General features: G+C 35.4%; 1 protein-coding gene across 5 annotated transcripts in view; it reads right to left on the minus strand.

The window, feature by feature from the left end:
- LOC123706999 (leucine-rich repeat-containing protein let-4-like) overlaps positions 1-26369 on the minus strand; it is a 118752-nt gene that overhangs the window by 63302 nt on the left and 29081 nt on the right. For 2 of the 5 annotated variants that reach the window (XM_045656725.1, XM_045656726.1), the window contains 2 exons: positions 23703-23739; positions 5144-5188 (listed from right to left, as the gene is read on the minus strand). The gene's annotated coding sequence lies outside the window, so the exon portion shown is untranslated. Of the gene's footprint in view, positions 1-5143; positions 5189-23702; positions 23740-24255; positions 24281-26369 lie in introns of those variants that run through there. The other 3 variants (XM_045656727.1, XM_045656728.1, XM_045656729.1) reach the window with 3 other exon arrangements.

A 26369-nucleotide genomic window follows, 5' to 3' on the forward strand; every position in this document is an offset into this window, starting at 1 on the left:
TATTCAAGTTAAAAGAACAAATGGAGTTTGAAAATAGCATTTTATAACTGCACACATCGAAACCACCTGCAAAAGTATTTATGTAAAATAACCACTAAATTTTCATATTACTATAATAAATGTATTCTTAACAGGAGAATAAAGATATTAATACAATAATGTAGCATTTTACCAGCATTCAAATTATAAATATAAACGTTAAGTATAAATATAAACGTCCCAGGTATTTAAAATAATAATATTATAAGGTCCATATGAAGTTATTAATAGGAGCTACCGGAGCTAACGCGAATCGATTCAGCCGACAAGTGGGTTTAATCAAACGGAGGAAATTACCTATAACTGGGCTCAAATGGGTCACACGCGAGCACCCACTAGCGCCGAAGCCCGTCCCCGCTACGCAAATAGGACTATTTGTAAAAGCCATATCTTTGTTATATCCTAATAATAACAAAATATCTTAATGTAGCTCACAGTTAAATATGCTCTATTTCTATCATACTCTATAGAACCAGCATCCTTTCCCTTCGTCTAAAACTCAATATTTTGACATGGTAAGACATTACGATTGTACTCACACATAAGTATTTTGTACAAATAATGCAAAGAACCTGCAAACAACACACACCACATGCAAGGTAACGTTGAAAAGAAATTTTAATAATAAACAAATAGAACAAGCATAAATGTCTTCCTGTCGACGTAATAGAGCCTTGAATGATCAGCAGAAGGCTCCGCCCACGAGGAAGCGTCGCGTCGCAGCCTGTGGGCGATCGGGTTTTAAGTTCATTGTGTCCTTCAATGACCTTGTTTTGTTTACCATTAGACAACTGCGAACATTGGTTTAAGCGAACTATACCTATAAGTTGATATTTCGTACACAATTTAAATGTTATGTGTCATTGTAACCTAATGATTTAGTAAAAACTTCTTTGAGATTCAATATTAATGAAATGAAACCTTTTTATTTAATTAAAAAGCGGCATCACAGACAAATTCTATACAAATATACAAATTAAATCTCAAATCTTTAATTTGGATAGTAATTTTTTTCAGCCTAACCCATACACTCAGCCTGCTGGGGTAATAACCGTATCTTAACCCCTCAAGGAGACTTTTTATCGCAAGCGCCGGCATCATAACACCAGGCCTATACCTTTATTAAGGCTTTCGTGAAATATCGCCTTTTTCAGATGAAATATTTTATGGATTTTTAAGGTGGCGTATCGTCGCTTATATTTGCATGAAAGCCTCGAGCTTATTAAATTAACGCGTTTGTAAAACTAAACATGACAAAAATCTCAAAAAGCTTATCGTTGTGATAAAATTTCAAGATTAGGTAAATTCCCAGCTAAGCGAGTGCACTTAAGCATTAATAGCAAAGGCAATTTCATTAGAGATAAGCAAGGAATAATTAAAATCGATATCTCTAGGCTAGGATTTATAGACGTACTCATTCGATACATCGAATTAATGGCCCATAGAATTCGAGTTATCTCATTACTGGTGAACAATTCGAGATAACATCGAGTGCGGTTATCGATTCAATAATCGATAATGTGTTATTAACCTCAGACCTGTTGTGTGTAGTTAATAATGGCTTAATTTGCCCTAATATTCCGGCAAATACTACACCACCACTAAGAATGGAGGGAGGTAACTCGACATCGGTAGAAGGCAATGTGTCGATAAGGTATGCAACGAAGTCACCGAACACGCGTTTCTACTACATGGAGTACTCAAACGTTTTTGTTTCTAATTATTTCAGAAGCGGGTGCCGGCAGCCGCTAAGTACTTCGCAAAATTCTACGAAGGAACTTTATTCTAATATAGCAAGGCCATATATTAAACAGTTAAAGATCTAAAGCATAAAGCAATGTTCCATGTAAGGCGCCGCTTCAATTAATAGTAATTGCTGAGAAATGATCGTAATTACTGTTCGATATCAGTATTTACTGACTTTTTGTTCCAGCTCTTAAGGCTCGGAGATTATGTGCAATTGATATGGTTTTTGTGTGCAAGACTTTGGCACACGCACCGGGAGATTACAGTCCAATTTAGGGATAAATGAATCGAGGTACCGATAAATATAGTTAATAGCGTCGAACTAATTACCAGATTACCGTTCAACTGGGTCCAATTAATTAAAACAACTTTGGTTATTACACGTAATAATGATCAATGTATAGTTTAGTTATTGGATTATTGAAATATTCTCATTGCTACGAATTAATAGAAGGTAGGTAGGAGAATAGTGACAGACTGATATCTGTAAAGATGCATGATTATATTTTTAATTCCCAGGGTTTTTGAAATGTAAGTTTGCACAGGACAGGTGGAAAAACAACCATGAACAATACGAGTTGTTTCTTGGTAGTTCAGAAATGGTGACGAAATGAAATTCAGTAAAGTTTTGCGTTATTCAACATCACGAGTCGTCTTCATATTTCGTATATCTAAATGCTAAAACAAAAGTGTTGCGGCGATCGTCATTGACTTTCAAATGCGATTCATGTAATATTAAGGCCGCTCGTACACTGCGGATATTCAAATGCGCCTGCGCAGTGCTCGTGATAGGTCACTTTGCACCCGGCCTGTATGTTAAATGCTAGTGATACTGTACACATCATATAATTAGCTTGATATTTTTGAGGTGTGTTAGAAGTTTTGCTAATAGTAAGCCCTTATTAATAAATATTTATACAATTCTATTTCCTCTTAATCATTGACTTAATTTGTTTACATTTAAAAACATAAATTTATTATCTTATAATGTAGTATATATACATTTATATCTTTTTAAAATTATAAATTCCCCAAAAGAAATTGGTATAGCATTAGCACAACAGGTAGGAAGGTAACTCCAGTATCACGTAACTTGACACGCAGGTGCAGACAATCTGGTCTCGCAGTCTTGCGGCGCAATGGGACTGAATTAAAAGGAAATCATTTTCTCACAGCTATTGAAATTTAAGTATAAACTTCCTTAGACCGTGCAATTTTTATTATTTTATCATCTTTTAAATAGTACTTTTTATTAAATACTTATTGAATATTTACAGAACATAATACCAAGGTAAGAAGCTACAAACTTGAAATGCCCAAAAACGCAAGATGTGCGGAGCCGATATCGGAGTTGGAGCTTACGAAATATGCACAGCACATATAAATAAAACTTGCTCAAAGCTTTTGGCATATCACGAACGGTTGAAGTTGGGAACAAACATCGCGTTTTAGCCACGCGAACCAACAACAAACTTTGAAACGATACCTCAATACTATTTGCAATTGATTCTCAACATAAAATCTTCAAATTTTTACAACTAAGTTCCGTAAGTTTCACAAAACTCTATAGCAAAAACACAAAAACAAGGCACTTTCGTAACTGGGCAGTTATAATAGACAAATTAAAAGCTCTGCAGCGTTTAAGTTAATACCTTTGACGTGATATGAACACGCAACCTTCTAAAAACTTTTTTTTAAATAAGCATCACGTGTTGAGCATAAATCAATTTTTAAATTTACATGCGCATATTTACACTGGGCGCGTGCGCAGAATTAATGTGAGTTGGCGAAACACCGTGTCAATAATACCACGGTCATTGTGTCGCAATGGCAGGTGCGGGTCAGGTTCAATGTTCAAAGTATCTAACGGATGTAAATGGTGGTACTATCCATAAAAAGTACCGTGAGAATACTCGAGACATTTTATAATTATCCATATAGTACTTTCAGGGGTAAACGATGCACATTTGTTACGCGTTATGGTTATAATTTGGTCCATCTAGTGAAACTCTAACGCGGTTTAGAAATGAAAAGTTCTAAAATTGGGTTATTAGAAGGTGAAAGCCTGATGAAGCCGCGTTTCGCGAGTGGTCCTTCGGCTATTCAGGCTTCCAGTTAAACTAATTAATGCACATAACTGAAATCATCAGGTTATTTTATTAAGTCAGAGCAACTAGGTCGAGAGCCTCAGCGGCTTCGTACAAAGCCTCCGCCAATTTACTCTTTTAATTATTTAATACTGTATACGTGACCCAAATTAATTTATTTCGCAATAGACTTACTCACCTAGTCCTGTAAAATATCTCTGATATTTCAAACGATGTGCTTGCTTTATACCTACTAATTAACATGCAATGGTATTTCATCTAATTCTCTTTGAAACGTAAGTATTAAGCGACAAAAATCTTATATATTAACAAGCTTTAGTAAATGAACTACGTAAACTTGTAAATACAACTCACAATCAGCGTAATAATGCGTTTAGTTAGTGAACGGCGCGATAGCCTTAGCGCGTGAGCCAGGCTAATGTTATTAGCGAGTTATCAAATGAATGCGAAGATACTGCTGCGACCCAATTTCTCAATAAACTCAATTAAAACCGAAGCAACGGATGCGAAATGCTCTAATCGTAAACCGATTGCGATTACGAAACGATTTAATTAGAATTTTATTGAATACACGGTGAATAACAGTCGAGTACTTCTCAGACATCTATTTTTTCATATTATTTAATTTATATTAAGTGTTTCATTATTTTATATGATACATATTATGGTATACATAATTTTGGGCCTTTGTGTAAAATTTGGTCTTTTGATAAGTTCGAAGATGTTTAAAAGTCATTTACACACACATTGTCGTGTTGGTTAATAAGACATTACGAAAATACTACGATGTATTGTTAAAATTTTTAAAGGTATAAAGTATGTTTCTCGAATTCATTTGATTTCTGTTTGTATTCTACAAGTAGGTTAGATGAATGCAAGAATATCAATGTGAGAACAAACAGTGGGGCATCATGCCGAGTGTTCTTAGAAAGGATTTCCATTCGAGGCCTTTTACCTAAATGCCTTTATAAATATTAAACGGTAGGTCTTAACTCAGTCAAGTTACCCTCTATATTTATAATAATAATTTATTGCAATAATATGGTTCATATAATAATTATAAATGGAATGTCGAAACTGCAGCGACAAAAAATTTACAAAACTTTTGTGACAAACGGGCCTGTTAAGTTTAAGTTATGTTAAAGTTAGTCTCAGACCTAATATACTGAACAACTGAAGACGATACTGACAATTAAAAGATTTCCGTTAATTAAATTAAATAATGATTATAATAAAAATCAGAAACTCACCTTACATAGTTGGGAGTCGCCTAAACGTTCCAGATTATTAGTTTCCTGAAAATAAATAAAATATTTTGTAATTTTGCTTGGTATATATCAATATTGCATGAATCAATTGAAAAAAAAAGCTTCGTCGAGGTTTTTACTTCATTTATAACAAATCAATATATATTTATATTCGTACATAAGTAAGCAATAAATAAGAAATTGTAACGTTTCTGCAGTTAGCAATAAATTTATTATGAAGCTATATTTGTAACTAGCACAGTAAACATAAAATAAAAGCAACTTTCAGTTGAACGTTCGTATTTAACCTGCAGTTTTTCTGTAAACAGTTAAAAAGGTTTAATTTCGCTACTTTCGCGAAAACTTTACGTTTCTGACTTAAATGGCTACCGGGAGGAAAATATTTGATTCTACATCAAATAGACGACTTGTTTAAATTAGGTCAGTTGCTTTCAACTGGCGATGCCACGATTCACCCCCGAGTATTGTGTTTTGTGTGTGGAAGATGTTTTCTTACCGGTTCATGTTTAATTCTAAACATTTCGAGTAAAATTCAATTGAGGAAGAATAGAACATAATGTCGATTCTCATTACATTAACACATTCGTAATAAAATAATTTAAATCACTACGATTAAAATGGCTAAATATTACAAGCTATTTTTTAAATACTTGAATATTAAGGCCTCAAGATAAATCATTTGTCAGGCGTCGTAGAAAATACGAGGGTCTCAAAACCTAGGCTTCAGCCTTAATATTTAACACCTGAAAAGGTTTGTAGGCCTCGCAGGAATACAACAATGTATCCTGCGGATTAAGTATTTTGTTTCACTATAAATATTACTTTTCTTTGTTTAAAATGACAATGTAGTTGAAGTCGGATGATTTTAAAAATTTCCTTATCACAGGGAATATGGGCCAACATAATGAAATATGTATCTTATTTTTTAATTAAAATCATTGTTCGAAAGGTCTACAAACTTATTTAAACTAACAATTGCTAAGTTATACCTTATAATTTATAAAATAAAAGTCAAAGCCATTGTGTCTACATTCAGTCGGGTCAGTATTCACGAGGTTAAGGGCCAGTGGGGTTAAACTGGAGGCGAGGGTTTGTAGTTTCTACGCGTGAGTTAACATTGCATTTTTAACATACGCACATTGAATTGAGAAATTTAACGATTATTATTAATCAACAAAACACGATTATTATGATATACATATGTTATTGTGATGAGAGGCGGTTATCATCAGATGAGCCTCTTGCCTATTTAATATCTAATCTATAAAAAAAACTTATTCGAAAATGCAAGAGTTTTACATAAACTAAACAAAGCAACGATCGCCTTTTATGAATGCAAAAAAATGCGTCAAATGGGCTTTATCGCTTTACACTGCCGTAATCAGGCCAATGCTAGCATATGGAGCCCCAACTTCGATTCTCACCATGGCAATAGAGTATCAACTTGTAATAGCCGAGCCATGTGATAGGATCGTTAATCTGTTCATACTGAACAGGAAATACCTGATACAAATGAGAGAAGAGGAACGTTCAATCAACCCTGAATGAGCTACGTATATATACAGATGGCTTAAAAACAGGGCGTGGCTCCGGCGCTGGAAAACTCTCACTTGATCATAGCATCCACCTACCTGTAGGCACACACAGCTCAATTTTTCAATGTGATTGTGTCGCTCTAACCGAACATTTTGTATTAAGATACTGGAGTGTTACAATTCGCTGGAAGCAATAACCGGTGGAACCCCGGCACTGCGAAACACCGTGCAGAAATCATTGGAACAGAGAGGTCGCTCCGTGAAGCCTGCAAAGTGCCCAGGAGGCTTCTGTGCTTTTGGAAGGAGTTAGGCTGGCTTAGTTAGCCAGGACTTTACGCACAATGGACCTATTGAGCGTCTAAGTGCGGAAACGGAGTCCAAACACCAATAACCAAGGCAAGAGTTTGCGAAATAATGTTTCCCATGAGATCTTTTAGTGACAATTATAAAAACCCATTTCCATTCAGGCGAGTTTTTGTATTAAAACTAAACGCTATTAATGAAGCATGTATTAAAACGTCTAATGACATTATTTATGTGTTTGATAGTGAGAAGGCCACAAATCATCCCGTAAGTTTTATTATCTACGTCTGATGACAACAGAGGAGCCGATGGTCCAAATAAATCTCGAGGGGAAAAAAAAAACCTCAGTTCTTTTTGAAACTCCTCTTCTTTAAGATTTTCTTTTTGAATAAAAACTGATGGTTCACTAACTTGAAGCGTTGCTGACACATTTTTGCATCTGTCATCTATCTGTACATTTTAAGTACTAATAGCAGTGCCTTGTTTACAATTGTTACCAGAAAGTGAAATTCGATAAATAAGAATCCTAGAAAGCTTTGAAAACTGTATAACTTCCGCTGTAGTGTATTGTTTAGTCCACACAATATGACGCCGTCGGCGTCCGCGCACCTGGCCGATTCACGGCAACTTGTTTATCCGCTTTTTTGTTTAAATTAAATGCCATTCATGCGCACAGACACGCCATTACCTGACATTACGATGTTTTATTCTTCCTCTCGAAATTCTTTACACGATTCTTTACTTAAATGTTCCAATTATTATTATATTGAATAAAAGGCTAATGCTTTCTGGAGTAGTGCGGACTGTAAAACAATACTTAAATTTCAGAAAACAATCCGTTCCTCATAAAATAAAACGATATTTTACCAAACGGAATAACAAATAAGACGTTTCTAACGTAATAGTTTTTATACATACGAATTGAGGAAAAACTCAAAGTTGAAACACATGTTCCAATAACAATATCGTCAATATATCTTCGCATTTGAAAGGAACGCTATATCAAAAGTGCCATTTCAAAAATTTCAATACACACAAAAGATTACATTTACATACAACAAGCGACTACACGTCAAATAAAATCGTTTTGTGTGAAGATTGCGTCTCTATCGAGTTTAAAAACGCCCAAACGACTTGGCAACGTCACGCGGCCACGATTGAACGCTGTTCGGCTCTATCTTACGATATGTGTTTAATATTGACCCGTCTTTAACTTTACTTTACTGTTATTTATTCTTAAAACAATAAATGCAGCCTTGAATTCCGTCATTGGATTGGACTACTGTCCAATGTCTCAATCAGTTTAAATGAGTAAATAGTCGCAGAATCGTAATACTTTCACTAACGAGGGATAGTTTGACAGGACGCATCATAATTCATAAAAAGGGTCAAGTTGAGGGTCAGTGGTAATAATTATCGCCTAATGGCGCCCTCTAAGCGGATTACTTTGCTCTGTGGCGGCGAGCGATTGTACCAAAGTGCCGCTTACAGAAGATTGGGTTTGGGGCAGCTTTAAGTACGTCTCACAGCACCGTCTATGTGGGTACAGATAATATGATTCAAATTAAAATGGCTTGATCTTTGAGGAACTATTTTTATACTTACGTATTATTTATAGCAAAAGTTTGCTTTTGATAATTAAAAGTAATACTTTATAATCATTCGCAAGATAATAAAATCACACAAAACACATGATTTCATTTTCAAATAATCAAATCCGTTACACCTCATGGCATCTAAAAAGTAAACAAAAACGTCCCTATGATAGATAATATTATGAACATAATCGAATAATCTGTTGAAAGGATGGAACATGACGGTATCAGGTGGAGGGTGTTTTGCACAAATTAATCAAATTTGACAGTCACCTTATGCAATTTAGCGATTTTAGATGAAAAATGTCACGTTGTTTTGTTTCCAATTCCAATCAATAACTAATTTATACGATGACGGTCAGTAATCTTCTTGAAAAGAGCTATTTTGTATCTCCAGCCGGATAAAGAAGGACATGAAAGTACAAGTCTATAAAATAATAAACAAACGCCAAGTGGCAGAGTCTTTTCATACAGTCACTTGACTGATACTTGACACAACAATGGTTGAATGTTTTTCGAGTGACCTATAAAGAGAAATTGGGTTAACTGTGTATTCGCGACTTACCTCGGTTATGGGCCATTTAATGACAAGTTATGGACGGAAATTAAGATAGGTCCAACTGTATGCAGCCATTTTACGCAATTACTTAATATTCTTCAATAACATGTAAAGTAAGCTAAATGTGAACGTAGATATAGCATTGGAAAGATAAACACATAAAACTGTATAAAATTTCATTTCGATTGGCATGAGATAAGAAAATCCAATCTGACAAACTTTAAAGCCCGTGAAAACTGTCAAGGAGCTTTTTTCCAAACACAGTTGATGAATTGGTCCTTAAAGTGAAGGGACGCTTAATGGAGCCCCCTGAGATAAATCCCCGAAGTTGGTTCCGACAACTAGAGATCTTCAAGTCTATAGTTAAGGCGAAAATACTCGCAACTCGGACGTTCAGAAGCGATTTGTAATTGCGTAACTCTTGCGAGCTCGCGAGCTCCTACGGGGACACCGCCTTCAACTTATTACTCACCTTTTATTATTTTTATTCACTCGATGGATTGGACTGAGAGAAAATATTTGAAAGTCGGTAAAGTTTCATAAGTTGTTTTAAGTAAGTACATTATAATTTAAGTTGAATTGAATCTTTCAATGTTCTGTTATAATCATTCAAACGTTTATTATTTTGATAATGATAAACAGCGTTTTACAATTGTACAAAAGTTACAAAAGATTTTCACAATATATATTCCGCTATCATTTCCCTTAAGTTCTCGGGAGGAACATACATTATAATTAGCGGCGTGCGACGCCATGTTTTTGCAAGAGCGTTAATTAGGCGGTTTCTACCAAACTTACACAGTCAGCACTTTAAATTTCCCAATGGGTATTATTTTCCCATAAATCAACCCTTCCCTGGGTCGCGGAGGCCTATCGCTAAGATTCCGCGCACCAATCCCCAGTGATTAATTGATTAACCTGGCTCCGTTTTGCAATTTTCATGATTTATTACGTTGGCTCGCGTAAAGAGTCACATGCGGTTAAAGTCTTTAGACGATTAGAATAAACGCTATTTTAGCGTGTATGTGCCGCTTTTAATTAACGAAACCAAATGGGGAAAGTGACGATGCAACAATAAATTGAGTGTGTTTTATAAAGTAGTAGACATGGCGGTCGTGAGTCGTGATCACGAGGGTACTGAAACCTTCGCGCTCAAGATGACGTGTTTTTTGGTATTGTTAACGGAGAAAACGGACAACATTATGGGTATATTCCTATGTAAGAAGTGGAGGTCGTCATTTGAGATACTCATCTGAAATTTGTACGGTCGAGAAGCAAAGGCTTCATAAATCATATGAAATCAAATCGAAGATTCGTACAAGGAAAATGGTATCGTTACATCAAACGTCAGGGAACATCTTATGTCAATAACATCGTTTACAAAGACCGACCAAATCTACTGAATCAATTTCAAAAACCTTTAATTGGCCTTTTTGTGACAGAACCTTTTTGATGTTCCCTCGACTTAAGAAAATAGATAGAAAAGGTACGACAAAAGAATTTAATTGATTCTCAAGAACGTCTTTAGGAGTGAATCTTTTCGCTGCCTGGATTGTTTCTCGTACTAAGTCATTTCTTTTACAACGCATTTTATTATTTGAATACGGTATATTTTGTAACAATTCTATTCATTTAATCTATTTTATACACACACATACACGCTGATTTATCCCATGCGGGTGGTGCCCCTATGTGTAGGCAAAGTGTTATAAAACTTTACCCCATTCAATACATTTCCTAAAATCAATCGCACAAACTTACAAAGGAAGTTGTAAACACAAAGTCCGAGTAACTACAACTTACAAACGCGTGTGTAACCATCCGATGAATACATAAGGGAAATATTTCGTAATAAGTTCATTGATAAGAAGTGAGGGTTCGATGCGAGGGTCCGAGCTCGAAACGGACGCCGTTAGAACTCGATGAATGATATAAACGAGTTTCTAATTCTACTCACTTCCTTTGCTTAGAACAGGATTTCAATTCCCTCTATAATTAAATAACATCACTCGGCTCGATGACACGTTAACATTATTATTGGTACACTTTTAATCCCTTCTATCGCATTCTTATTAGAACTTGATACTTTAAGCCGGTTGATTCGGGTTAAGAAAGACATTTTCAATTATTACATGAACACACTTCTTTAACAAATATCAAACTTTGTTTATACCGCAATTTTCTCGAACTTAATTTAAAGAGGAAGAAACCCAAAGTAATATTTAAACATTGCTATTAATTTGCCGAGAACGTTCTAGGGTCACTAATTACACGTTTTAATTTATAAAAAGTCAACGTTCTGTGGTAATTGTTGGGAAGAGGGCGGAGACGTCTCACCCGAAGGCGCGTACAAGACACGTTTTAAGCTTCCGTAATCAAATTTGAGTCGACTCTTTAAGGTCGAAACCAACTTTGAGCCTCCCTAATAAATTATATTGCCGACAAAACTGCTCCCGAGTGCGACACACTTCGTTGAATCTAATTGGTCCAAATTCGCGTCGACCCGGCTTATAATTGGGCGGATTCTCCAAAATTAGTGCCGATCCAAACATCGGCTTTGCGTCGCGACACCGCAAGACTAATGTAGCCCACGCTCTAGTCAAACATACGTTATAAGTTTGGACCGGAGCTAACGAAGATCCTTGAACACGCAAAACAAATTTCTAAAGTTTGGGGTTTTCTCAAAGTTCGCGTCGCACTTTGAATACGGTAAATTCTTGCTTAATTAACGCTCCCCCGCCTTTTAAATATCTGCCGTCTTTTTGCGGCGCACATCGACACATATAACTCGTCCAAGTGCATGCGACGATATCCTTTTAATTTTTGAACAGAATGGTTCCTTGCATAATCAGAATTACAAATGAGCCACCCACGCAAAATTAGAATTGTAGAAAAATTATATTCATGACAATAAAATATAGGTCGCCGGCTTTCGCGTAGGCTTTTATCCGTAATACATGTTCCTCCAGCCATGTTTTTAAATAAATGAGGCATGAAACGTACAGTACGAGCTTAACTTAAACTTTTATGTTAAAATACATTGCGGTGTATATACGGTTATTGAGATTGAATACAAATCACCCGTAAACGTATGAGAATACTTCAATCAATTTCAATACTCTTAAATAACAAGCAATTTATATTTTATCTACAGAGCGATAAAAGCATCAACATTTTCGTGCTCAACATTAACTTTGTGTGGGTTTTGGTTTCGTTCGACTTAAAAGTTACATTAGTACGTAGCGGTAATTTTATTCCATCAAAAATTACAAATCAATTATATCATATTTACGAGTATTTGTGTCTTGAGCAGTGTTCGCTTAGTAGTTAGGCGCGCATCTCATTTCTGAGATCGTGTATTCGAACCCTGGCTGTTCACGGAAGGGGGAAAATAAGAAAACAAAATTGATAACGCGTATCAGACAGAAAAGGATGATCCTTACTTGAATAAAATCTATGACCTTCTTCTTCATTTAATTCGTGATGAAAACTATCGACTCATCAAGTATTCACCAGTTATAGCACAATTGAATCCCAAAGAGGCTGTCACTCCACACACGTACACATTGTGGCAGATTTTAATTACACACACTTGCAAATCACAATCAACGCTTCGAAATCTGGAAGATTCCCAATTAAGCATGAGTGTGACGAAGTTGGGAAACTTTGCTATTCAAGAATTCCAACTTTATTATTAATGCAAAACGAGATATTTTGTTACGCTTCTAGGCCACTAAACCAAACTACTAAACCGGTTTACTCCTTTAGGTGCTACTGTAAATTGAGCCTGCCCAACGCGCCATTCTTGATCATATAGGATATATGAAACCGCTTTTCCGATTTCGATTCCTATACGAATTTCGCTAATCAACTTCAAAATACAATTAGACAACTTTACTTCATGGCTATATGACTTCTTTGGAACCAAACACTGAGTAAACCTTTTCGCCTTCAGAGGCCCTTTCACCTTGAACCACTTTCTTAAAAACGTCTTCTCAACCTGTCCTATGCTTCAACTGAAAGAAATGTTATTGTAGAATAGTTTTAATATATATAAAATGTAGAAATTATTACGTCTAGTACCGTTAACATGTCTGCTGAGACTAGCTGCCAACGACATAGGGAATTCTAGTGCAGTGTGATTTTAACGAAACATTCTTAATTATTCTGTAAAATTGAGTTTTTACTTTTACAAATTACATGTTTAAGAAATAAACACATATACAGAGTTCCAGTCGGTTCCTTCGTAATGAAGATATTTCGATGTGTTCGGAAGCCGAAGCGGGGTTTTAATTATTGTTACAGGTTCTTGTCAATCAGTGTTCGGTTTTTATCGCGGCATGATAAATCTCTGCCACCGAAGTTCAATTAGCTGTCGCGTAGAAGAAATTTATTATACTACAAGTTACTCAGAGGTTTCTAATTTTTTTAAATATTATCACTATTTTTCATGGGAACAAACATGTGACAAAAAACGTATGCAAATATTAAGTACTAAGCATTTTTTACAACATAGTTAAATATATACATGTTAATATATAGAAAAGATTATGTGCGAATATACTTATTTGATATTTGAATTTGTTCACAAAACAGCACAAATGAAAATCCTATATAATTTAACTCATACTAAATTCATTGTCTGGAACTACAAGTCCTTTTGCTGAATGCGCTTCATAAATCTCATTTTCTCTAACAAGAATTGTTTTCGCGGACATAAAAAGATTGCGATAAGGCGGGCAATATGAATGGAAATAACATTTAAGCGGCGATTCGGCGGACGACTCTCTCGGCCTTGTAAGGAACTCATTCCATGCAAATCGGACTCGCTCTTGCCCCCTATCTAGTAATACTTTGCGGCTTGCTAGGCAGATATTCGAGAAAGATTGTTAGTATATTAGCAGTATTCAGCATTCGCTACAACACACCTATCATCAATTGAATTGGTCAATAGAAACTGGACTCGGTTTTTGATTTGATTGTCGAGGGAACTAACATTTTTAACAACAGGTTTAAATATTTTTTTCCAGAAGTTTAGTCATAAACTGTATAGTTACAACAAAATATTGCGAATGCAAACTTCAAAAATCCATCATTTGAGCAGCACAGACAACAGCCAGGAAATCGCTCGTTTCTATATTCCTAAATGGTAGGGTTTCTGCTTATTCGGCAATTCAGAGACGTGATAATAAGCCGGGTAAAACTCAGGGCTGATGAGGACTTGTGATTAAAAATAATAAGCGATTTAGAAGCGGACCCTTTGCGTTTAGATTAGTCGCGTCAATGGGATCATCAAAACAATGAAGATGATAAGGTATTATAGAGTTTCTCTCACGAAATCTACAATCAATTAAAATTACGCGCAATTCATTGAATTTTACGTCTTTCGTAACAAAATTTGTATTTCGAGCTTTATTACAATGCGATATCTGTATACCTATTACTCCCATCAACAATGGCCCAAATTCGGCAAATTCTAATCAAACCGCCAATGTTTTTCTTTGCCTATCGAATTATCGGTTTCGGTTTGTTAGGCTGAATCAGAATCGTGAGTCAGTCGGATTTATACGTTCATCATATCCGGAATGTTTGTGTTTGTTCAAAAAGGTATATATATATATATATATATATATATATATATATACCATCTTAAGTTTAAGCACGGCATTGTTATTATAGTTATTGTTGGGGTTTCTAAATTTGTAAAATGAATACGTTACTATATGTACCATAATTAATATTTATATTCATGGTTATTGTATATCTAAATAGTTGATATATATACTTATTTAATTTAATAATTAGATTATAAATAACACTCCTATTGTGAGCCTCACGATATTTCCGTCACCGTATGGTTGTATAAAGTCTGTGATAATAGAATTAATATATAGTTTATTTTAAATCAGGTAATTTAATAAATAGATGATTTGTATTAGTAATATCTTTGAATAGAGTACTTAAAATAGATAACATTTATGTATATTTAATATGGTTTCTCGAGTAGTGGCGCTGGAAAATGTCGGCGGTCTCTCGTTTATTGGTGAAGGGCGGAAGAACAAAACGCGGTGCTAGGTTCCGTCGGTAGGTTTAGAGAGTGTCACAAAATTGTTAAGTATAAATTATAGAATATTTACCAAATGTTCTCTTCTTTAAAACGATATCCTGCATTACAGGCTGGAAGAACATTACCAATTTTAGCTTTCGATCTATAAACATCCATAGTTGTTTATGAACGACTGCTTTGATTAGAATCTCGAATTGTCAAAATTCTTGACTAATATTTTTGTTTTTGTTTGTTACGTTAGGATAGATTGCTTACGAGACGAAGTTGGTTGAGACAAAACAATAGAAAATAAGAATTGTTTGCAAGTGGCCGCGAGCTGGCGACTTCAGATTAAACAGAAACTTCGTCCGCCCGCGGATATTATCCCGGATGTCGAGCTGGTCCCAACAGGGCAGATAAAATGAGCCAAATGTAACTTTACTTTATATGAAAGACTGAGATTGTTCACGACTTCGTATGGGTGGAGAGTTAGAATATTTATTACATACGTTTAAGATTTTGTACTCATGTTATTAAGAAGCCAACTCAATAATGACGGAGAGATTAGGTTAAGACAAAGGCAATCAATGGAAAAACAGGGAAAGACTGGCAAAAGGACAAGGAACTGAGACCATTAGGCGAGGTGGTTGCGGTTTGGAGCTAACGATGACACCTATGTCTTTGTGGGTGGTTAGAAAAGACTGGTGTCATCGCTAAAGGGCTAACTTTATTAACATTGGGAGCTTACGGGATGTCGCCAGTAAACAGCGTGAAGAGGAGGGGCACGAGGACCCAGCCTTGAAGGACTCCGGCACTGATGAGGGAAGATAAGATTCCCTCTACACGACTGCGCTTGGAGCGGCCGAACAAAGTCGTCAACGATTCACACGACTTTTGTGGGCACTGGAAGGCGGTAGAGCTTGTAAGCCAAGCCAACTTTTTCGCTAAGTCGAAAAAGGATGCACCCGTGGCTCTCGGTTTCAAAGAGGTATTTATCCCGGTAAGGATGTGCTCCGTGAATCTTAGGGCGTGATAAAAGCAGAAACGGGACATTCTACATGCAAATTGCTCATCAGGAATAAGCTCTCTATCCTACGCGCCTGCCTGCTGCTGATCCGCGCTACCTGCGCCGTACCAACCAGTGCCTGTATTTCCAGCAACCCGAATTTGTGATAAAAAAAGTTTCGTGATATTTCTTGTATTCGTACCATCACCGAACCCGAATCGACTACAGAGTAGGAACTTAAGCCAGCAGAACTTAGAACTGCATCCACAAATTATTACTTTATTCTTCTTTAATTTAAGTTACAAAGGTTTAAATATATAATAACGATAACAATGATTGTAATAAATCAATGACAATTAATGAAATTCTCTAATAAGCTTATTAGTAATACGGTAAAATGAAATAATTGTATTCATGTCTATGAAAATAAAAGCCTTTCGTTAAACTTTATCTAATTTAACTTTATTAAACAAATTTCTGTAAAGTTGCATATATGTAGTAGATCATTTTTCGAAAAAAGGGTCATAAAGAAGTTTCTCTTCTTACGATTGTAGTACACGCACACATTTTTCAGTTTTTATTACTATGGAATCACTATTACTATTAATTGACTATCAAAATAGGCGTTACTTTGTGGATCTTTTAATATTGGCAAATCAAATAAGGCACAGATATTGAACTAATTTGTCTTTGGTTAACAACACCAGATTAACGACAATGGCAGTCGACAGTGACGCCAAAGCCTCGGCATATTTATCGACAAAGCGAATATCTGAAACTAGTTTAAATGGCTTTCGGTTACAGAAATATTCGTAGAGCATTAAAACCACAAGCGAGTCATCAATCAATTTTTGATAAGGTACGAGACATTACATTTTGAATCATTCATCACTCGTTTCATTAGTCGTATAATTCGCTCCGTGGGGCATGGGACTATACCGAAATAGTGAAAAGAAAAGAAATATTACTTATTTCTTTAGTCGACAACGCGGTAATCACATTTGCTTTTGTTCGTTTTGGCCCTTTCATTCCCTTAATCGCGTTATTTCGGGACTTCGAATGTATCACTGGGCTTGAGTGACTGGTGAAAGCGATTTATACTAACAAGAAAAAATAAACAATCTTAAGTAAAACCTAGAATCGCAGAACGAAAATTGGTTTAAAATGCGTAAAAGTCAGGAATAATTTGTTCATACATTCCAAGTATCATTATTATTATATACTTAAAGCTTTAAAGTTACATCTGTGGCTGGCTTTAAGTAGTTTTTTAATATAACAAGGTATGTTTCATGAAATAACAACAGTATGATTTTTTTTAATAGTGTGAAAAGTTTTTGGTTGGGACCACACAGGCGGGTTCCACATGAAAGCGACGAGGAAGGAAGACCGTCTGGTCCCGACGTGCGCTATCAAACTTACTTTTGTATATGTAGCTAATTATATTTTTACCAATTGAATGGATCTTTGCATTCACTGATATTATTGAATATTGCGATAAGTATCCCTTCCGATTAACAAAAAACGTATTTCGTATTAATTGCAGCATGATTATTGCAACTTATAATTATTTTGGTGAATTCTAAAATGATATTAAACAGTAGAGGTTGTACAATTAGTTACAAGTATGAATGGTTTGACATGACACAAGAATATCCATAGCATAAAAGAACTTTAGGGCGCCTGAGCACGAAAAATAAGAGAACAAGCATGGTAATTAAAATAAAGCTTTTCAATACTTGTGTACTACCTCCACTAACATATGGATCTCAAACTTGGGTGCCGACTAAAGTGCAGCACACAAAGCTGTTCAATGATTATTTAGAAGATAGATAGACGAAATTAAGGAAACAGCTGGTGGTACAAGGCAGACAGTGCAAACAGGAATGGCGGAATTTGGAGCAGGCTTTTCCCAAAATAAGACACATATCTAAAAAGATTGTTATGATAGAAATATAATGTGTTGCGTGTAAAAGGATATTATTAATATTATTATGAAGGATTTGCTGATTGTAAAGCTATTATAGGAACAAGTCGACGGTTGATAATCGATAAGAATCGTTTTCTCTCGCGTGTACAAGACACACAACTTATATAAAATTACGCGGTTCCGTTCGTTTCCCCTTGTTTATAGGCGTTCGTGTTGAAACCGACAGACTTAACGATTCCGGCGTTATTTATATACTTATTTATAGCCCGAGATCAAAGGGCGAAAATGTAATTTTCTTTAATTTATTCTGTAATCTATAAATAGTTGTAATTCAATGTATAGTTTGTGTGTTTGAATGGGTTAAGAGAAGCTCACGGAGTTAAATCTTTTTAGACGTAAATTGCAATTATTTATATCAATAATATCGCGAGTTTTATTTATAACTTTATTATTGAACTACATATGGCCAAAAAAGGTTATGCTAGCTGCAAGTCAAAAGTGTTTTGAACAAATCTTCACTTTTGTTAATAATACCATCTGTAATCATTTAATCTTTTAGAATCCGCCAACAGTGAAAAGGCAAAAATGCAAGCTCGTAGCCATATTTAAAAACCTGCCAAGTATATTTAAATCTGGCCCAGTTTCCCGCTTAATCCATAATTAAACATTTCCCAGGATATAACTGTCTTATACTTTTATTTAATCCAGAGTTATCGTTCGCGTAATCTCTTTCATTAGAGACGAGGCTTAAGGCTCTATTTATATTCATTATAACGCCATCTCGCGATTTACATATTAAAACAAAATCATTGTAAGGGTAAAGGATTAAAACCGGGAAAACAATGGTGCGATAAGTCCGAGAATACGTTGGGGCGGCTTACTTATAAAAGTTTGCATTTTATCATCCAAATAATGCTCATAAGCTATTATGAAGCTACTGTACTGCTTTCGCCTCAGAAGTATTTAGAGATATGGAATAATAATAACCGGACCGGGCACATGACGAGAAAATAATTACAGAATGGCAACCACGCGATGGAAAAAGGAAAATAGGAAGACAGAGCAAGAGATGGGCAGACGATATAAAGAGAATAGGAGGCACAGCTTGGACAAGAATAGCTAACGTTAGAAAAGAATGGAAGCAACTGGAAGAGGCCTATGGGTCACAGGACACGCTGATTATATTTATGTATAATAAAGATTTTTTTTATGTAACTTAAATAAGTGTTAATTGTCAGCAATAAAGGCTTAATAATAATAATAATAGTTCATTTCTAATCTTTCCAAATGTACATATTAGATTTGTTTAAAAAAAATCTTGTTATCCTAATATCCAACTTCCTTCCGTATCCTTGATCCGGTTTCGGGTTGGAAGGTCTCCTCCAGCTTTTTTCCAGATTTCTCTATCCACGACTTTCTTTCTCCATTCGCTTCCTGCTAACGCTTCTATTTATTCTATCCATTTTCTAATAGGGCGCCCTCTTCTCCTTTAGCCCTTTGGATTTTTCTTGGTGATTTTTGAGAGGTTATTTATAATGTTTGTAATTCAAGTATAACGTTCTTTCCGATAAATTTTTTCACTAAATACACAATAAACGAATAAAACCTGTTATAAGAACGTTGTCGTAAACGAAACAAACGCAAACACTAAAGCCTTTTCATTTGGATACAAATATTCATCGGTGAAACCATTTCCATATTAAACAAAAGCATTAAGCTAAGGTTGAGCCCGTTAAACAATAGCCCGAATAAAGATGGCCGCCATTTCCCGGGAAAATTTTTAAACTAGCAACACCATTAGCGCACGACGCAGTTTTGCATCTAATTTAAATTTTTACCTCGGGATTGCATTTGTTCTTAATACGTGTTTTGGTGTTATTAGCTTGTATTCGTTTTTATGAGAACGTGCAGGTTTATAAAAAAATATTACGACATTCTAAATAGATATATATACCTAAGAGAAAAATCGTTAATGGTGCAAGCTGAGGCCAAGACAAAGCGTTGCGGTCACGCGTGATTATTACTTGCCTTTTTCATTGTTTACTTCTTAACCGTTCAAATCAGGGCGTGATAGTTGGAGTTTGAAAAAGTTGGTTTGTTTAAATTATTAAACTACTTATTATAAGTCCTTAAGAATATTAAAGTATTCCTTAAATTATCACAAAAGCCCGTGTTAAACGTACACAACAACAACAGTTTAGCTGATGTCATAGCCACATCGCTTTTTTATTACGCTCAGTCGAGCGTTTCGTAAAACAATGTATCCCCAACGAAAACGTACACCACATAAAATGTAAATACGTATCTAAGAGCCGTGGCATTTGAGCGCTCCCCTCACTGAAACAAAAGCCTGACTTTTAGCCGGCTTAATTAGAATGTCAACGACACTTATTAATCAAAACGCTGTTTATAGTCTATTTCGGTAAACACAAAACACACACAGAATATGATAATACAATTTTGTTGCTTTTCATATACTTATATGCATGCTTAACAGGCCCATAATAATATTGTTTCAGACATTTTATACAGTATATATAAAATGTATTACTTAAAGTATTAAGCGCTTTTTTTAATAATTATGGTCAGCCTCTCTTAACTTATTATTCTTGTGATTCCTTTGCTTTTGTATGGCATTTGCATCGCTATTCGCTGTTCATGAATATGTAACATTAGTCTTTTAAATGTTTAGTTCGTTATTAATTTGTATTACTTTAAATTAACGATTTAGGAAGATTTTATATCACATTTTGTTCAGCACTTCTTGCACTCATCGTTTTTCTTTTTTAGTTTTTCTCTTACTAGGAAGTTGCCTGGAAGAGATCGCTTATTAGCGATAAGGCCGCCCGTTGCATCCCTTGTAATTTGTATGTACTTCTTTTTGTGTTTCATTTATTTTTGCAACGAAGTGTGAATAAATAAATAAATTATAAATTTAATACCTTATAGAAATTGTCATGTAGATAAATAATATATTACGATTATAGAAAAATAATTTTAACTCCACATAAGCAAAGTATAACAATAGGCATAAATTTGAGTCTTTGTGAAATCGTTATCTCGTAAACCATCAAATGAACCTTCAATAAAATGTAAAGTCTACAGCTGTTTAATTGTACGACCCTCTATTAAAAAGCTGGAAATTCACGTAACACGCAATATTCATTTTATTAATTTTGGTTCATGGAACTTTGAATCTTTTTAAACATACAAAAGTATAATATAACACAGACTTTAAATCTCTATTATTGTTGCGTTAAAGTTTTGAACTGAAACTGTTGACAAAGGCGAAAGTATTGAACCACAAAACAGTCTAATTTAGAACTGTATTGAGGCTTTATAACAAGGCCATTATTTGTCTAAGACTATTCATCTAAAAATAACAATAATTGAAGATAGAACTTGTGCTCGTTAAGCGTTAGTTTGAGCTACAAACTATTCGAGCTGTATCCACAACTGAAATTTCAATACAATAAAAGCTACAAGTCAATTTAAAGTTTAATTTAAAGTTTTGTAACAAGACATCCAATTATTTAATTATTATCATATACACAAAACTCTTCCGATCTTAGGCTAGTTAACCAGAAATATATCAAATACCCAGTCAGTAATAACAAACATCTCATCATGATTAACTGCAGTTAAAATAAACAGAGATGCCAACCAATAACGCTGATATCCAGAAGCCGTATTTAAATGTCGTTTAAGTAGGCTAATGTAAACAGTCTGTAGATCAAAGTCAAATCGTCTGGTTAGAAATTCCAATGTCCGTTACTCTTCAGTTTATCGCTCTTCACGCAATGTAATTAAGTTAAGGATCTTACCCACATCACGGGCGGTGTCATCAATCATGGTGGGGGAGTACATAAGCCGCGTCACATCGTCACACGGGCATTTCTTCATTAGATGCCGTCGCGAGCGGACGTAACTTATGTATTAATCATACCACTATTACCTTATAATGTCGCAGTCGTCGCCCCTTAATGACGTTGCATGATCGTAATTTCTCAAAGCGATCGGAAAGGAAATGAAGCTTCCACTCGTAGATTTATTTTAAGTAAGACATTTCGATTGATGAGAACATCGTCATCTACTGCATAATGAACACTTATAAAATAATAAACGCAATTCGAAACTAGCAAGCAAACAGATAGATTACTAAAATAATTGTGTTAGAATATAATTTTTGATGTAATAAATCAGGCGTTTGGGTTACGTGAGCCCGTCGCGTGCAGTTCGTAGATTCGATACCCGTGATACGCACGCGACGCCCCGGGTCCCTACTAATTATCTGCCACGAAAATATATAATCTGTTTCCTTGTTATATTTAAAATAAAATATTTGGATATTCCAATTTGTGCAAAGTGACCAATAAATTATCAAAATTAATGAACTCAATATGACAATAATTGAAAAGAAATATTTAAATTACATTGTAATGTAATAATTTATTTTATTTATCGCATTCGCAAGAGGCCAATAGAAGTAAACATATTGGGTAGGCATTTTTAAACGAGCAATTATCTGATAAACCTCTTAAAGTAACGAGACTTGATAAGATGTAAGACATCTCATTTAAGATAAACAAAAACTGCGAACGTGCGAATGCAAATAGGGCTGCCGATTAGCCCTTTTACGTATAGGAATTATTACTATTAAACAAGAAAACACCAATCCACATCATATACATTAAAAAAATTAATAAAATACTAATCCAACAATAATCAATAGAGCAGAAACATATTTTAGATATAAAAACATTGATTTAAAAATACTGCTGTAATAGTTTCCAAGGCACAGAAACTGCGGCGATATTTTTCAAAAAAAGGAAGCTTTCACTTGCAATTTTATAATTTTGAGTATTACACGTGACAGCCCTAAGTACAGGTTCAATTTAAATGGACAAGTTCATTGAAAAACGTTCCTGCCTACTTAATATTTCAAAGATATGTAAGGTAAATTCTTCATATTGATTCGTACACCGGAAATAATTCCAGAAACAATTCCATAATGTAAGTTTGCGATCGTCCCCTCGCGAGGCATATCGGGCCGTAATTCAATAATTTCTGGCCGAACTATCACAGACAATGCTCCGCAGTTCCGTCCGTCGGAAACGCTCCGAAATTCTACCGATCTATTTATGAGGAAATGAAAGAAAAAATAAATGATTATATATCTTGTCTGAAATAAATATAGCAAGTTAATTATGATTGAACCACCGAAATGGCAACAGGATGATGGTCTCAAAGAGCCTTCTTGTTTGTCTACTTTGAATATTGTAAAGAAAATCTCGAAGCTCCCGATACCGATCAGCTAATACCAGTAATGGACCGGACCGCGTCTATTTTCCGAGCCGTTAACACCAGATAACGAACCGATCGCTTTATGGCCCAAGATCGGGCTTCAGTTAATATACGCGGCGCTTAAAATTGCGATAAGCCCGGAAGATCGAAGATTTCACGGGATTTGTGGAAAATTTTAGTGTAAATGTGGAAGCTTTGAATATGGCCTTATCTGGGTTGAGCTTTGGCTTACTAGTGATTTAGTGTTTTGAAAAAGTCTCACTTACCAGGGTGTGTTGTTGAATGAAATCATTACCGCCGTATCTGAAACAAAAGATGGCAAATAAGTCAGGGAAAATATTTAGTAAACATATTTGACACAATCCTTATAGAATTACCATCACAGGTACACACATTTTTGATGTTATATTTGTTTCTAAATTGAAAAACCTTCCTTCTTTTCGCTGTTTTTCATATGTTAATCATTAACTAAGGGGCAAGAAACATTTAGAGATAGTATGTTTAATTCGACATTCAACGTTAAATATAGTGACAAATCCCGGTTGGAGCTAAAAACTAGCGATAACCGTCAGTCACGCGAGTGACTCGCAGTGACTAATCAATCACGCAGAGCCGCAACGGGCGTGCTCACAGGCCTGTTCACGTTATCGGAGGCTCGGGGTGACACCGTCTAGTTCAAAACGTATGGAATATCCTTATTTTTGAATTCGAAAGGAGAGTAAAATAAGTAAAAAACAAATTATTTTCATTCATACAGAAGATGTTTCATAGTACATCCTAAATGCGAAAACCAACACTTTTTCAACAAATAATACTTACCAGTATAGATAATCTCATACTTTTTAAACAATCCAATTTCCACGAAACTATACGAGGAAGACAACCACCACGCTAAGGTCAAAGCACACATACGTTGCGCACAAATAGTGCGTAATGAGTTTCGCAATTGCACAACAATAGCCGTGACAATGCCGTCTTGAGTGTGCTTACTTACTACGCATATATTCATACTAACGATAACCTTGATTTAAACAACTGTTTTAATATGTAATATATATAAATGAAATGTTAATAATGTCGAATAATGAAACAAAATTTGCAGATGCTCTATCTGCATGTCTAAACTGCACTGAACTGTGTAATCGCTATTTAAAGCTGTCAAACTTTTCGACTAGCAATCTAAAAGGAATTTGTGGAATAGAATTTCACGAACACAAAACTATCTAATAAAAGTATTTTAATTTAAATCGTACAAGGGGGAAATATGCAGCAACTTGTTGCCAGTCAAACGCCAAAGTATTTGCAGTGTGTAAGCGTGATTACGCAAACATTACAATATTTGATGATATCTTGCAATTCGAATTCCTTTGTTACTTAGGTGCAATGTACCTACCTCAATACTGCAACTCTCTAACTACAAAAGCACATAGATATACTATTATTTAATTTAAGGAGTGATGTCACAAAAAACTATATGGCTGATTTTAATACGCAATTCATCTCGATACGTTAAAATAGTAAACGAGAGATTTTTATTGAAAAATAAATTTCAATAAACTATTAAAACAATAAGAAAGAAACCAATACAGAAAGCGCATTTAATTATCTGTTAAATTGCTGACCTCAGCGCTGATTGTCTGCTCGCCGCAAACAGGCAACATTGAGAGCACTACAGAGTTATACATGTAATAAATGATATGCAAAGGATAACTGAGTTTTATGTAAATGTTGGTAGCACCATTTTCCTCAATGCTGGTAGCAACATCTCAGAGAGTCGCAATTTGAAACGCATTCCAGGCGAGGGAAATAATGCCGGTATTGCTGCGACCGCGACCCGGGAGAAGTCAGCCAATCCCGGGTGATCCCAGGCAATCCCGGGCAAACCCGGCGGGACCCCGGATTCGGACCCGGGACTAATGTTGCGATCACCGGACAAATAGTCCTTTGGATTAGAGTCGGTCTGATTAACTAATCGGGAAGCTCCCGCTTTTTATACGACCCTGGTACATTGATTGATTCGGGTGAGTTTTGAGCATACAGGTGTATTTTGACTTAAGTTTGAGAAAATTTAGCGAAAATGTCTGGTATCATTGAAAACATATTCGCAATTGCCAGTTGTGGGAATTGGATATCAGTAAACATTCCAGTGTTGGGAATTGAATCCAGGAAATCCGTCGTGCGAGTACAGTTGCGTCACTGCACATAGCGGGACAGTGCATTCACATTGATATTACGAACAACAAAAAGGTTCAATTATTACGACCGGAACACAGAGATTGCTTTAATTCCGTAATGATTGTGAAACGTATAATAGAACGACCATGTAAGTAATACGCGGAATCAAACAAAACGTCGAGCACCAGAGGCCATCTCGAGTTGGACGCTACAGCGGAGTACATAGTCATCATTCATATTCTTTGCGGCGTCACGACCGGCCTCAGGCTTAATCTAATTTGAGATTTATCCGGCCAACTAAAGAGCACCGGCATCCAGAGGAAAGTACGACGAGGGCACTTCAGAAACCCACCGGGTAGCACCTCGTAGGCGCGTGAGGCCGCATTAACCGACCTATTTAGGTATTCACCTCTTTGAATATTTTAGCTGACGACGCCGTGTCTTTAATCATAGCTTATATCATAAAGAGATGTAAGAAAGTGCAATTAGCAATACAAAGGTAAATGAAATTAAACCAGACGACGAAAATAATGAGCGTTTTGCAAAATTGTGACTTATTACGAAGCGGCGGTCCGCACTTAGCTTAATGATATTTTATTTGAATTAAAGCATAAAACGCAATTTCATATTACGTACAAAGCGAATTATGTTTTTGGTGGTATTAATAACTGCTCAGTGATCCGTGAATGGAAGCAAAGTGGGGTAATGCAAATAAAGACATGAATAAAAAGAATATTCATCCAATATCATGGATATAA

Source organism: Pieris brassicae, chromosome 3, assembly GCF_905147105.1.
Source record: "Pieris brassicae chromosome 3, ilPieBrab1.1, whole genome shotgun sequence".
In the NCBI taxonomy this organism is placed as follows: Eukaryota; Metazoa; Arthropoda; class Insecta; order Lepidoptera; family Pieridae; genus Pieris; species Pieris brassicae.